The sequence below is a fragment of the Anser anser genome (assembly GCF_964211835.1).
Source record: "Anser anser genome assembly, chromosome: 22".
Lineage (NCBI taxonomy): Eukaryota > Metazoa > Chordata > Aves > Anseriformes > Anatidae > Anser > Anser anser.
This window is the reverse complement of record NC_139743.1, coordinates 8,147,619-8,156,822: the sequence shown is the minus strand read 5'-3', so window position 1 is coordinate 8,156,822 and position 9,204 is coordinate 8,147,619. Positions and strand designations below refer to the sequence as shown.

The window sequence follows — 9,204 nt, the reverse complement described above, 5'->3', positions numbered from 1 at the left end:
CAGCCTCTTTGCCAGGGATTTTGGTGTACCTGGGAGATGGGGCATTTGACCGGCAGGGTTCAGTGTGGAGAGAAAGCCTTCGGAGCAAGATGACGGCTTCAGCAGGACTGGGTTGGACGTACAGATACTGCTGGTAGGTCTCTGAAACCTGGACTGTGCAGCAACCTCAGCTCAGGTATGGCTTTTCTTCTCAGCCAGCTGTATTCCCTCCCCAGAGCTGGTCACTTCCAGCGCAAACAGCAACAAAACCTCGGTGTCTGCTTTGCACTTGGTGCCCATGTTGGCTTTTTGTTTTCTCTTAGGTTCTTCACTTCTTTTGCAGTTGAACAGCATAGGGAGATGCTTCCTGTCGTCAAGATCAAAACCTAATTTAGAAGTTGTCATTAAACAGGATTAGTGAAAGAACAGCAAGTTCATCAGAAAGTGGAGACGTTTAAAGTGGTTGTGCCATGTCCCATTTTAAGGGCTGGGCAAACGGCTTTGCTGTTGTTTTTAACACCTTTGCTGAGCTTCTCCCCAAACACGCATGGAGACAGCTTAGCCCAAACTCTACTGCTGGTCTACACAGTTTCAAAAACTCAGCCAAGTCTTGGGAGGAAAGAAAAACCCACCCTGGCTTGAAGCAGTCAGTTCCCAGCCCTGCACAGTCCCTGGAACTGATCGCTTCAGATTTCATTTCATTGCATTTTCTCCCTTTGGAGCAGGGCTGGAAGAAGTCCAACATGTGCTGCTGGCAGCGTTGTGCCCATCGAGGAAAGGATCTCGAGGAGCAAAGGAACCAAGGTGAGTACAGCATTTTGGCCTCCCGCATTTGACATGGACACACGTGGCTCTGGCTTGTATTTGGGGCTGTAAATCTGGCTGGCATGCGTGAGCCGTGATTTCCCCAGGAAATCTGATTTAGTTAGCTGGTGCTGATGTACATCTTCTGCGCCTGAGTGGGAGCTTCAAATGTGCTACGCGGAGGTGATGTGCTCTGGTTATTAATAACTCTCTTGGGACTAGAAGCAGGGTCATTCGGTCAACTTGTTATAGACTAGCTGCCATTAACGGGAAGCTTAGTGCATAGGTCGTAACCCTATGTACCGTACTTTGATTGAAAAGAAGGGGAAAAAATCCTCTTTCCCCTTTGATCAACTAATGTCACTTTTTTCCCATTTTTTCTTGTCTTGCTATTATCTAGGGAATGTGGATTCCCTCTCTTACTGAGGTTTTAGCTATTTAAAGCTTAGATCTTTAGTAGGGATGTTTCTTCTTCCCTTGAAGAAATACAAATAAGAGCAAATACTTAATGATCGTTTTGACGAGCTTAGCAGGTCCAAGTTCTGAGCCTACAGTGAGTGCCCAAAGGTTTCTTTGAATAGCGTGCACAAAATTACCTGCCATCTAGCTGGGTGATAGAGGTCCCGTATTTGAGATATGACTCATGTTTATTGGGTCAATAGAGTAGAAAGAAATAAGCAGATTGTTGTCACTGTAATTGCATTGTAGAGCAGTTCCTAGCCAGCATGCATATGGAATTTATATCCTCTATAGCAAACCTTTAACCCAAAGCACTCCTTCCCTTTGAAGCTGGAAGACGATAAAACTCATCGACTAGACGGCGTTATTGGTTAGGAAAGTCTGTGCTGTCTGCCCCAAATCTGGCCGTACTGGTCCCAAACTGAGGACAGAGATGGGTGATCCTGAAATCAGGTGGGTGTACAGACCTGTGACATCCCTCTCCCTGCGATCCCTGCCCCTTCGAGGTGGGTTATGGTGTGTGCCTGGGTGGGTTTAATTACCGGGGACCTGATAATTACACTCAGCTCCAGCTTCTGCTGTTCCCCTGCTGGTGTAGTAGCACCGTTTTGTGCAAGAACATCCAATTCCTCGTGAGGCTCTCACGGCCCATCTGTGTTTAGGTCCCCAGGGAGGCAGCAGCGATGTGGACGTGCTGCTCCGGGGCTGAATTTTTTTCTCATGGTCTGAGGCTTCTGGAATTACCTTGGCCAGAAAACAAAGCCTCGATCTGCACGTTTGTAAGTCATTAATGCTTAACTAAATGGCACCGCCAGAGCCAGGAACTAAGGTAATGCTTACCTGCTTTTTATCACCATTTCCTGTCCATTAGCATACCGAGACCAGTGTTTTTAGTGGCAAATGTTCTCTGTTGCACAATTACAGTAGGGAACTAATTCAGCTACCCAGAGTGCATGCATGCTGAAGGACCAGTCCCTCCAAACAGCATTTGGTTAAGGATTGCAAGAAAACCAGGGAAAGGGGGAGAGAAGTTTTTCTATTCCCACAACTGCTCTGCTGAGGGCAGGTGTCAAGGACAGGATTTTTCCCCACGTGAACACGGGAAATTGGCTGTGAAAGCTTTCAGAAGAATGGCCAGTGAACGCGAGGTGTGATCTGAGATACCCCCTCGAGCTGGAGGGAAGGAGAAACTCCTCGAGACTCTATGGAGAGGGGCTGCTAGAGGACTTGAAGGGTTTTTCAGGCTCTTGGTATCTGGCATCCTCATGCAAAACTTTTTATTGTTATTGCTGAGAGACTTGCCGGAGATTCATGGTTAAAGAAGAGTTGAAATTAGCATTTAATGCACCACTAAAATCTACTGTTTCATTTTAATTAAAAAGTCTCCAAACTTAGTGTAATTGCTGTTCAGAGGACAATTTGATTTTCTAGGTCACTTTACTCATCTAGAACAAGTATGTTTTATTTTAATAAGTCTTAATGTATTTCTTGCCTTTCAACTCAACTGATTTAAGTAAGAACAAAAACCAGCACATGCTTACCCATAGTCTTTAAGGATGCAGAACTTGAATCTCCTCTAAAACTCACGGGCAGGCTATATATGATAAAACAAAGTGCTAAACTGCTGATTGCAGCTATTATTGCGTTGGCTGGGCCCTAGCTATGCCAACTGCCTGTGCGTGGCACTACTGCAGAAGGAGTCCCCCAGCCACTGCCAGCCCACCTACATTTGTGCAGGGTGTGCGTGGGCACCTCTGTCATAAGCAAATGCAATGTGCTGAAAATCCACCAGAGCGTGTAGGTTGACAAAACTACATTTAGCATGCATGCACGTCCAGGCAAAGAGCCCCTTTGCTAGGGGCTTAAACAGGGGGATGCACTGAGAGCATAAGGCATGAATTATAATTCAGAAAAAAAAAAAAAAGCAATTGGTAAGTCTTGCTGCAAGCAGCACCAAAATATCTGGCTGTTTTCACTGCTGCTAGGTGCAAACCACCTGGGGTCTTCCACACACCGGCCACTTGCAGCAAGAGAAAGGTTGGCTCAGGGAGGCAGCCCCAGCCACAAAAGGGGGATGTTGGTGCCTGCTGAGGTGTACAGCCACATGAGGAGATGGGAGAGGGTCCAGAGAGGTGGATGGAGGCTGAAAATCTGAAGGCAGATGTGTGCATCTCTCAGAGGCTCAGAGAAATAAGGTGCAGGAAGCATCTCAGCTGCTGCCCTGCTTAAAGAATAAGAGAGATTTCAAAAGGAAGCAATCTGAGTTTGGGTTTTAATGAGGTGTCTGTGGGGGAAACCCGATATTTGTCCCAGGACAGGCAGAGTCAGAATGTGGGAGACCTCCTTTATTAATTGTATTGGAGCCATGCAAGGCAAGAGTAAATCTTTCTCACTGTTAATGAACAAACTGAGAATGTGGCTGCAAGAAGAGGGTCCAGGTATTCGTGTGAAAACCAAAGCATCCAGATAAGTGCTGTCATCCCGCCAGGCTCTCCAGCTTTGGCTGGGGTGGCTTTTTCTGTTGAGACAGATTTTTGGGGTTCCTGGTGCCGATGTGTCTGCTCACACATGGTGCAGACATCGGGTGAAGTCTGGCGGAGACGAACAGCCCTATACCAGCAGCGGGGTTCTGGCTGTAACAGGGCAGAGCAAGGTGAGGCTCTGGCTCAGATCAGCTGAATGATGGCTGGTGATTGCTGGTGTTTCTGTAGTCCTGAAAAGAGCAGATGCTTTTTTTTTTTGTGCCTTTTTTTTTTTTTCCACTTGCTAGCACTACTCGCACAGTTTACCTTCTGGAAGGATGTTATTTTGGAGGCTGCACCTGTTGGTGCAGCTTCTGATCTGAGGGCGGGATGCCTGAAGGCTTGGGCTTTGGAAGGTCTGGTTTTGAGCACGTGCATGGAGATGTGCCGGCCGGCCTGCTGCGCTGGATGCAGCCTCCCCGTTTCCACCAAGGGCTGAGCACCCTGCCCAGCTAAATGGGCGATCCTGTAGTTCTAGTGGGGCTGTTGCATTTTACTTTGGTCTTAAAACTTGGGTTTCAGTGTTTCCCTCGTTCAGGCTGAAGAATTTAGCACCGCGGTGGGCCGGGTTCTTGGCTGATGGGGGCTCAGCAGCGCAGCTGCCGGGGCTGCGTGTGGATGGCGTGCAGGAGGCTGGTGTCGTCGTGATGCTCTGGCTGTTCTGCTGCTGCGTAATTCTGGGTTTCAGCAGCAGTTACACAACATGATGGAGACAAGAAACTAATCGTTAATGTATTTGCGAGACTCTAACCCAGCAAACGCTTTGCTGAATGCATGTGTGTAACACGATGCTCATAAATCATGCTGCGTGAGAGTCCCAGTGACACTTACATTAGAGTGGCTTTATTGAAATAATGTTCAATTTTCCCCTTGAAGTATTGTCTGTGGAATTTAACCTGTCTGGGGCTGCTGGGATCACTCATGTCTTGCCTGACATGCAGACAGGTATATGAATTTCTGGCAGGCGGTTTTTCCAGTGCTGCTTTGAAAATAGATAGGAAAAACTGCAGTTGTGGGGGGGATGTAGTAAAAACTAAGTGTGCTGATGTGTTTCGCAAAATAAATTGCTGTGTTCATAGGGCGTCCTTCAGTATCAAACAGCAGCACTGTAGCTTTACGGCTGCTCAGCAAACAAGCAAGATGTAATGTGAATATTGCTTCAGGTGAGAGCAGCTGCCTTCTAAGGCATAGAAGCACGCGGGCAACTTTAGGTGAGCCCAAAACTTTGGATATAGTGGTAATATTTCAAATCAAACTCAAAAAAAACCAATTCCAGTCTGGGTTTTAAGCTAAAGCCTGGTAGTAGCTCTTTGTTTTACATGATGAGGCTCGTGCAGGTAGGGTGTTGTAACTCTGCTCTTGGGCTAGCTATCTGTGCTGGGTGCTTGTCTGAGAAACACCTGGCATATAAATCCATAGAAACGTGGTGACCGTAACTGGTTCTGTCCTTCTTCCAGCTAAGCCTGCTTCCTAAGTGCTCCTAGGCAAATCCACGCTGGTACCTGGAAAGGTGAATTAGATGCTTAGGCTGGGCTGTGCAACGTACCTGGAGCAAGGAGGGTGCCGGGCATGTTAGCTTCAGAGGCAGCACAGCTGATGAGAAGCGCTCTCTGAAGGCAGGGATTTTAACCGTAATGGACAGAATAGAGCTGGCAAAATGTCAAAAGGTAACAATTTTTTAAGGGCGTTCTGAGGCAAACAGTCCTCCGCTGTAATGGCCAGACTTGAGGGACTGGAAAGCAGATTTTGCAGACGAAATGGGATTCAAGGCAGTGCCGCAGGCAGAACAGGAGTTGCTTTCTTCAGGTGTTCTTCCTCAGCATGCTTAAACAGTTTTTTGCCTCCTGTGTGTGGTACGGAAAAGCAGGACAGGTGATTTTAGCCCAAGCAAGCTGGGGGACTGAGATACACCCGTCCTCTTCCAACTGCAAAATCAAAGGGAACAAAGTGAATTTCTCTGGGAAGAAAAAAAAAAAAGGGAAACTTGACATCATAACATGTTATTTGTTCTGGTTTTGTTTGTTTTCTCTCCCCTTTCTTTTCTAGGTCAGCTGTGGGGAGGGAAGGAAGGGTGCTCCTCCAGGAACAACGCGGGCTGAGCAGGGTTGGCACGGGTGCTTCCCAGGGAGCCCGGCCCAGCCCTGCTGCTCTGATCTAGTGAACCTTTAGCCCTCGCTATGTCCAGCACAGCCGAGGCAGCAGGCTGGTTCATGGCTGCAGCTCTTGCTCTGGGTACCTGTGGCTTCTTATTGCATGTGCCAAGGTGTAAGAGGGTGGGTACGAACGCCACAAAAGCTTTCTCTAAATGCTTAATGCTATTACAAGACTGTCATCCTCCAAATGTTTTCAATGTGCGTGCCAGGTAGGAATACCCACGTGTGCCACGTTGTGGTGGGGATATAAGCGTGAAACAGCTAGATCAAGTAAAGAGCTGCCAGCACTGACTGGTGACGCAGCTCGAGCCGGTAGCACATTCCCATCTGGGGAACTGGAGTCGCTTTTTTTTTTTAGCTATTCACCAGAACTGGTCATGAAGAAAGAACAGCAGTTGCCTCTTATTCCTGTCCTAGCTTTCTTTCCCTGGTGAATTCCATCACTTCTCTTGGCTGAGGGCGATGGTTTTACTTGTGAATCTATGTGATAACTTTTTTTTTTTTTTAAACACTGTATTTGTAATGCATCTTTTTTGCTGGTCTGACAGCTTATGGTGCGCCACTGCCATCAGTGCACCACCAGGTCCCTGTGTCACTTCAACAGCTCCATCACCTGGTGAGGACCATAACTGAGATAGAAGGGTGAAAAAAAAATCTCAGCTTTGTTCCTTGCATTTTCTTCCTGTGGGCTAGTGGCATATGCTGGGTAGGGTACAGCTCCTTTTCATCTTCAGGGGGAGACTGTTTACAACCAGATAGAGACAAAACCTAGTTCCTGAATTTGTCAGGAAGGACCTACCTGGAGAAGCTGTGACATGGCTCAGGGAAATGGCTTTCAAGAGCTCTCTGGGTTTTAACTACAGCTTGGACCCCAGCAGTGTCACCTTGTAAACTATTTGCATTTAAGAATAGAAGTTTTGTTACAATGAAACTTGTTTAGCCTGTCTTTAAATGCAAAATACTTATCTTAGATCAAATTATCTTGTTCTACACATGGTTAGTAAAAAAGTTTCTGTGTTTAAATAAGGATTTGTTTGTTTCTATGCTCCTGTTGTGTTTTAGTTGAGCTGTTAACTAACATTGCATCTGATTTATTTGTTACAGGAATCTTTGGGAGCTGGTTACAGAAGTCTTTGGGAGATGCAAGCTGAGAAGAGTCAGCCTAACCATGCACCTACCTTGCCTTTCCAAGAGGATCTGATGAAGAAGAAAACTGAAAAAAAATGAGGTATGTATGCATGTATCTACAATTAGCTATGACTTAATATCTTAAATCCTGCAACTAGTGATTGGAGCTGCACTTTCCACCATCTGTAGTGAGGTTGTTGTCATCTGAGCACTTGAGCTTTTGGACGAGGCTTAAATGCAATGATGGAGACTGTCCTGGCTGACAGACAGCAAAGGACATGTAAATGTGGCTGTAAAGCCCATTTGTTAGCTCCCCGGGGATGATGAAGAGTGAGTGAGGGGACCACCATGCCTGTGTGTGTTTCGATGGCAAGCTTTTATTGTGTGTTAGGCTTTATCCCGTGTGCTGCCTGGCTTCCCTCGGTGCTGTGATGTATCTGTTACCTACAAGGCGCTTGTAAAAGCTTCAGAATAAATGATAACTCACTAGAATGGCATAAATAACTCAGTCCAGCTCATGTCCTCTACTTTAACTCTATTCAAGTAAAACACAAGCCTATCAATCAAAAGGGACATATTACTTAAAATAAAAACATTTTGGTTGAACCTTTCTTCTACTGGCATCAGGAATCCTGCAGAACCTCTTGCCATAGCCAAAACAAAACCAAAAAACTAATGAGATGAGCAATAAGAAACACCAGGCTAGAGCCTTAAAAATAAAATAATAAAAAAAAAAAATCAGGGCCCCGTCTCCTAAAGTTTTTACATTTAAAGAAAAAAAAGACTTCCCTGCAAAATGAAATTATAAAGTTAAGCATTTTTATTCAGATATACACGGTAAAAATCATACAGAACAAAGAACACCATCTGTATAATAGCTTTTTTACACACAAAAACATCATTATGCATACATAGTAAAAAAGTGAAATATCTTCTGTGTGAGCAGAAATTGAAACTTCAGCACAAAAAAATAAACATCTAAAAGATAAGACAGATGTAGAGCTTTGCTGGACAGGCTCAGTCCTGTCCCCCTTGCTGTATTGGCTATATAGAGCTGTAAAAGGATACTAAAATCTCTTCAAAGTGAGCCAATTTCTAAAGAAAAATTGCACTGTCCCAAACATCTAAACCAAGAGCTAATGATTAATGATACCTCATGATACTTAGTGACACCTGATTGTGTCCAGCACAGCACTGCTGCTGTGCTGGACTCGAAACTGATTTCTGGGGAAGACTTAATGCCACTAATATTTTTGGTTCACAAGAAATTCAAGTGTTATTTATTTTTACAAAGAAACTTAAGCAAACGGGCTTGTAAGTAAAATATAAGGATCTTTCAGGTTCTTCTCTGGCCTACAGTTCCTGGCACATCACCTTGAAAAATGAAGAATGCCTCAGCACCCGGAGCAGTAACACCTTCGCAGGGCCCTGATGTTCTCGATCCTCACCCGTCGAAACAAGCAGACAGCAGTAAGAAAAACCTCCCAGAATTATGGGGAGGGAGGAAGCAAATACACCGTCTTTTCGGAAGGGATTATCACGTTAAGTAAGTGTCGTACCTGCAGCTTGGCTGCGTGACCCCGCAGCTGTGGTACCAGAGAGCTCAGCCCAAACGTCTCTGGAGAAGCACCAGGGGCTGGAGCTATGCTCAGTGCCACAGGAGCAGCAAGTATTACCTGCAAAATTCAGCCCAGGAACAAAACCCCATTCATTTGCCCCCACCGTAAACGCATCCTAGCAGAGAACAGCTGAACCCTTGCCTTGCCCGCAGCATTTCAGCACAGAAATGCATTGCAATGAGCTGCTCCCAGAAGCTGCGCAAGGAACATCTGCTTCCTCTGGCCTTCAGCACCTGCTGAAAGCTCGTGTCCGCAATCGCTTCTTCCCAGGGCAAGACCAAGTCTCGAGGCCTGTAAACCAGATTAGAGAGAAGAGGTATCAGAAATTGGCACCCAGGACCCTTCATTCAAATCAGCTTCCCCAAATGACACAGAAGTCGGGTCTAGCATCACAAGGATTATGTCCCTAGGATGCACGCTAATAAGCGCATCTGCCCAGAAGGAGAGAAAGGTTTCACTTAATATGGCAAGGGAATTCTCCTTCAGACTCTACTGACCCAATATAATAACACAGCTATGGTTTTGTGCCCCCAAACCCAC

At 45.9% G+C, this 9,204-nt stretch overlaps 1 long non-coding RNA gene across 2 annotated transcripts; it reads left to right on the top strand.

The window, feature by feature from the left end:
* The first annotated feature begins 636 nt into the window (after window positions 1–636).
* Window positions 637–8,528, top strand: LOC310885267. Of its 2 annotated transcripts, XR_014574657.1 has the most exons (5): window positions 637–783; window positions 1,573–1,695; window positions 5,811–6,037; window positions 7,022–7,145; window positions 8,405–8,528. It is a non-coding gene; the product is annotated as an uncharacterized lncRNA (long non-coding RNA). The 2 variants fall into 2 exon arrangements; XR_014574658.1 differs by lacking the exon at window positions 637–783 and having other exon boundaries at window positions 1,416–1,695.
* Window positions 8,529–9,204: the final 676 nt, after the last annotated feature.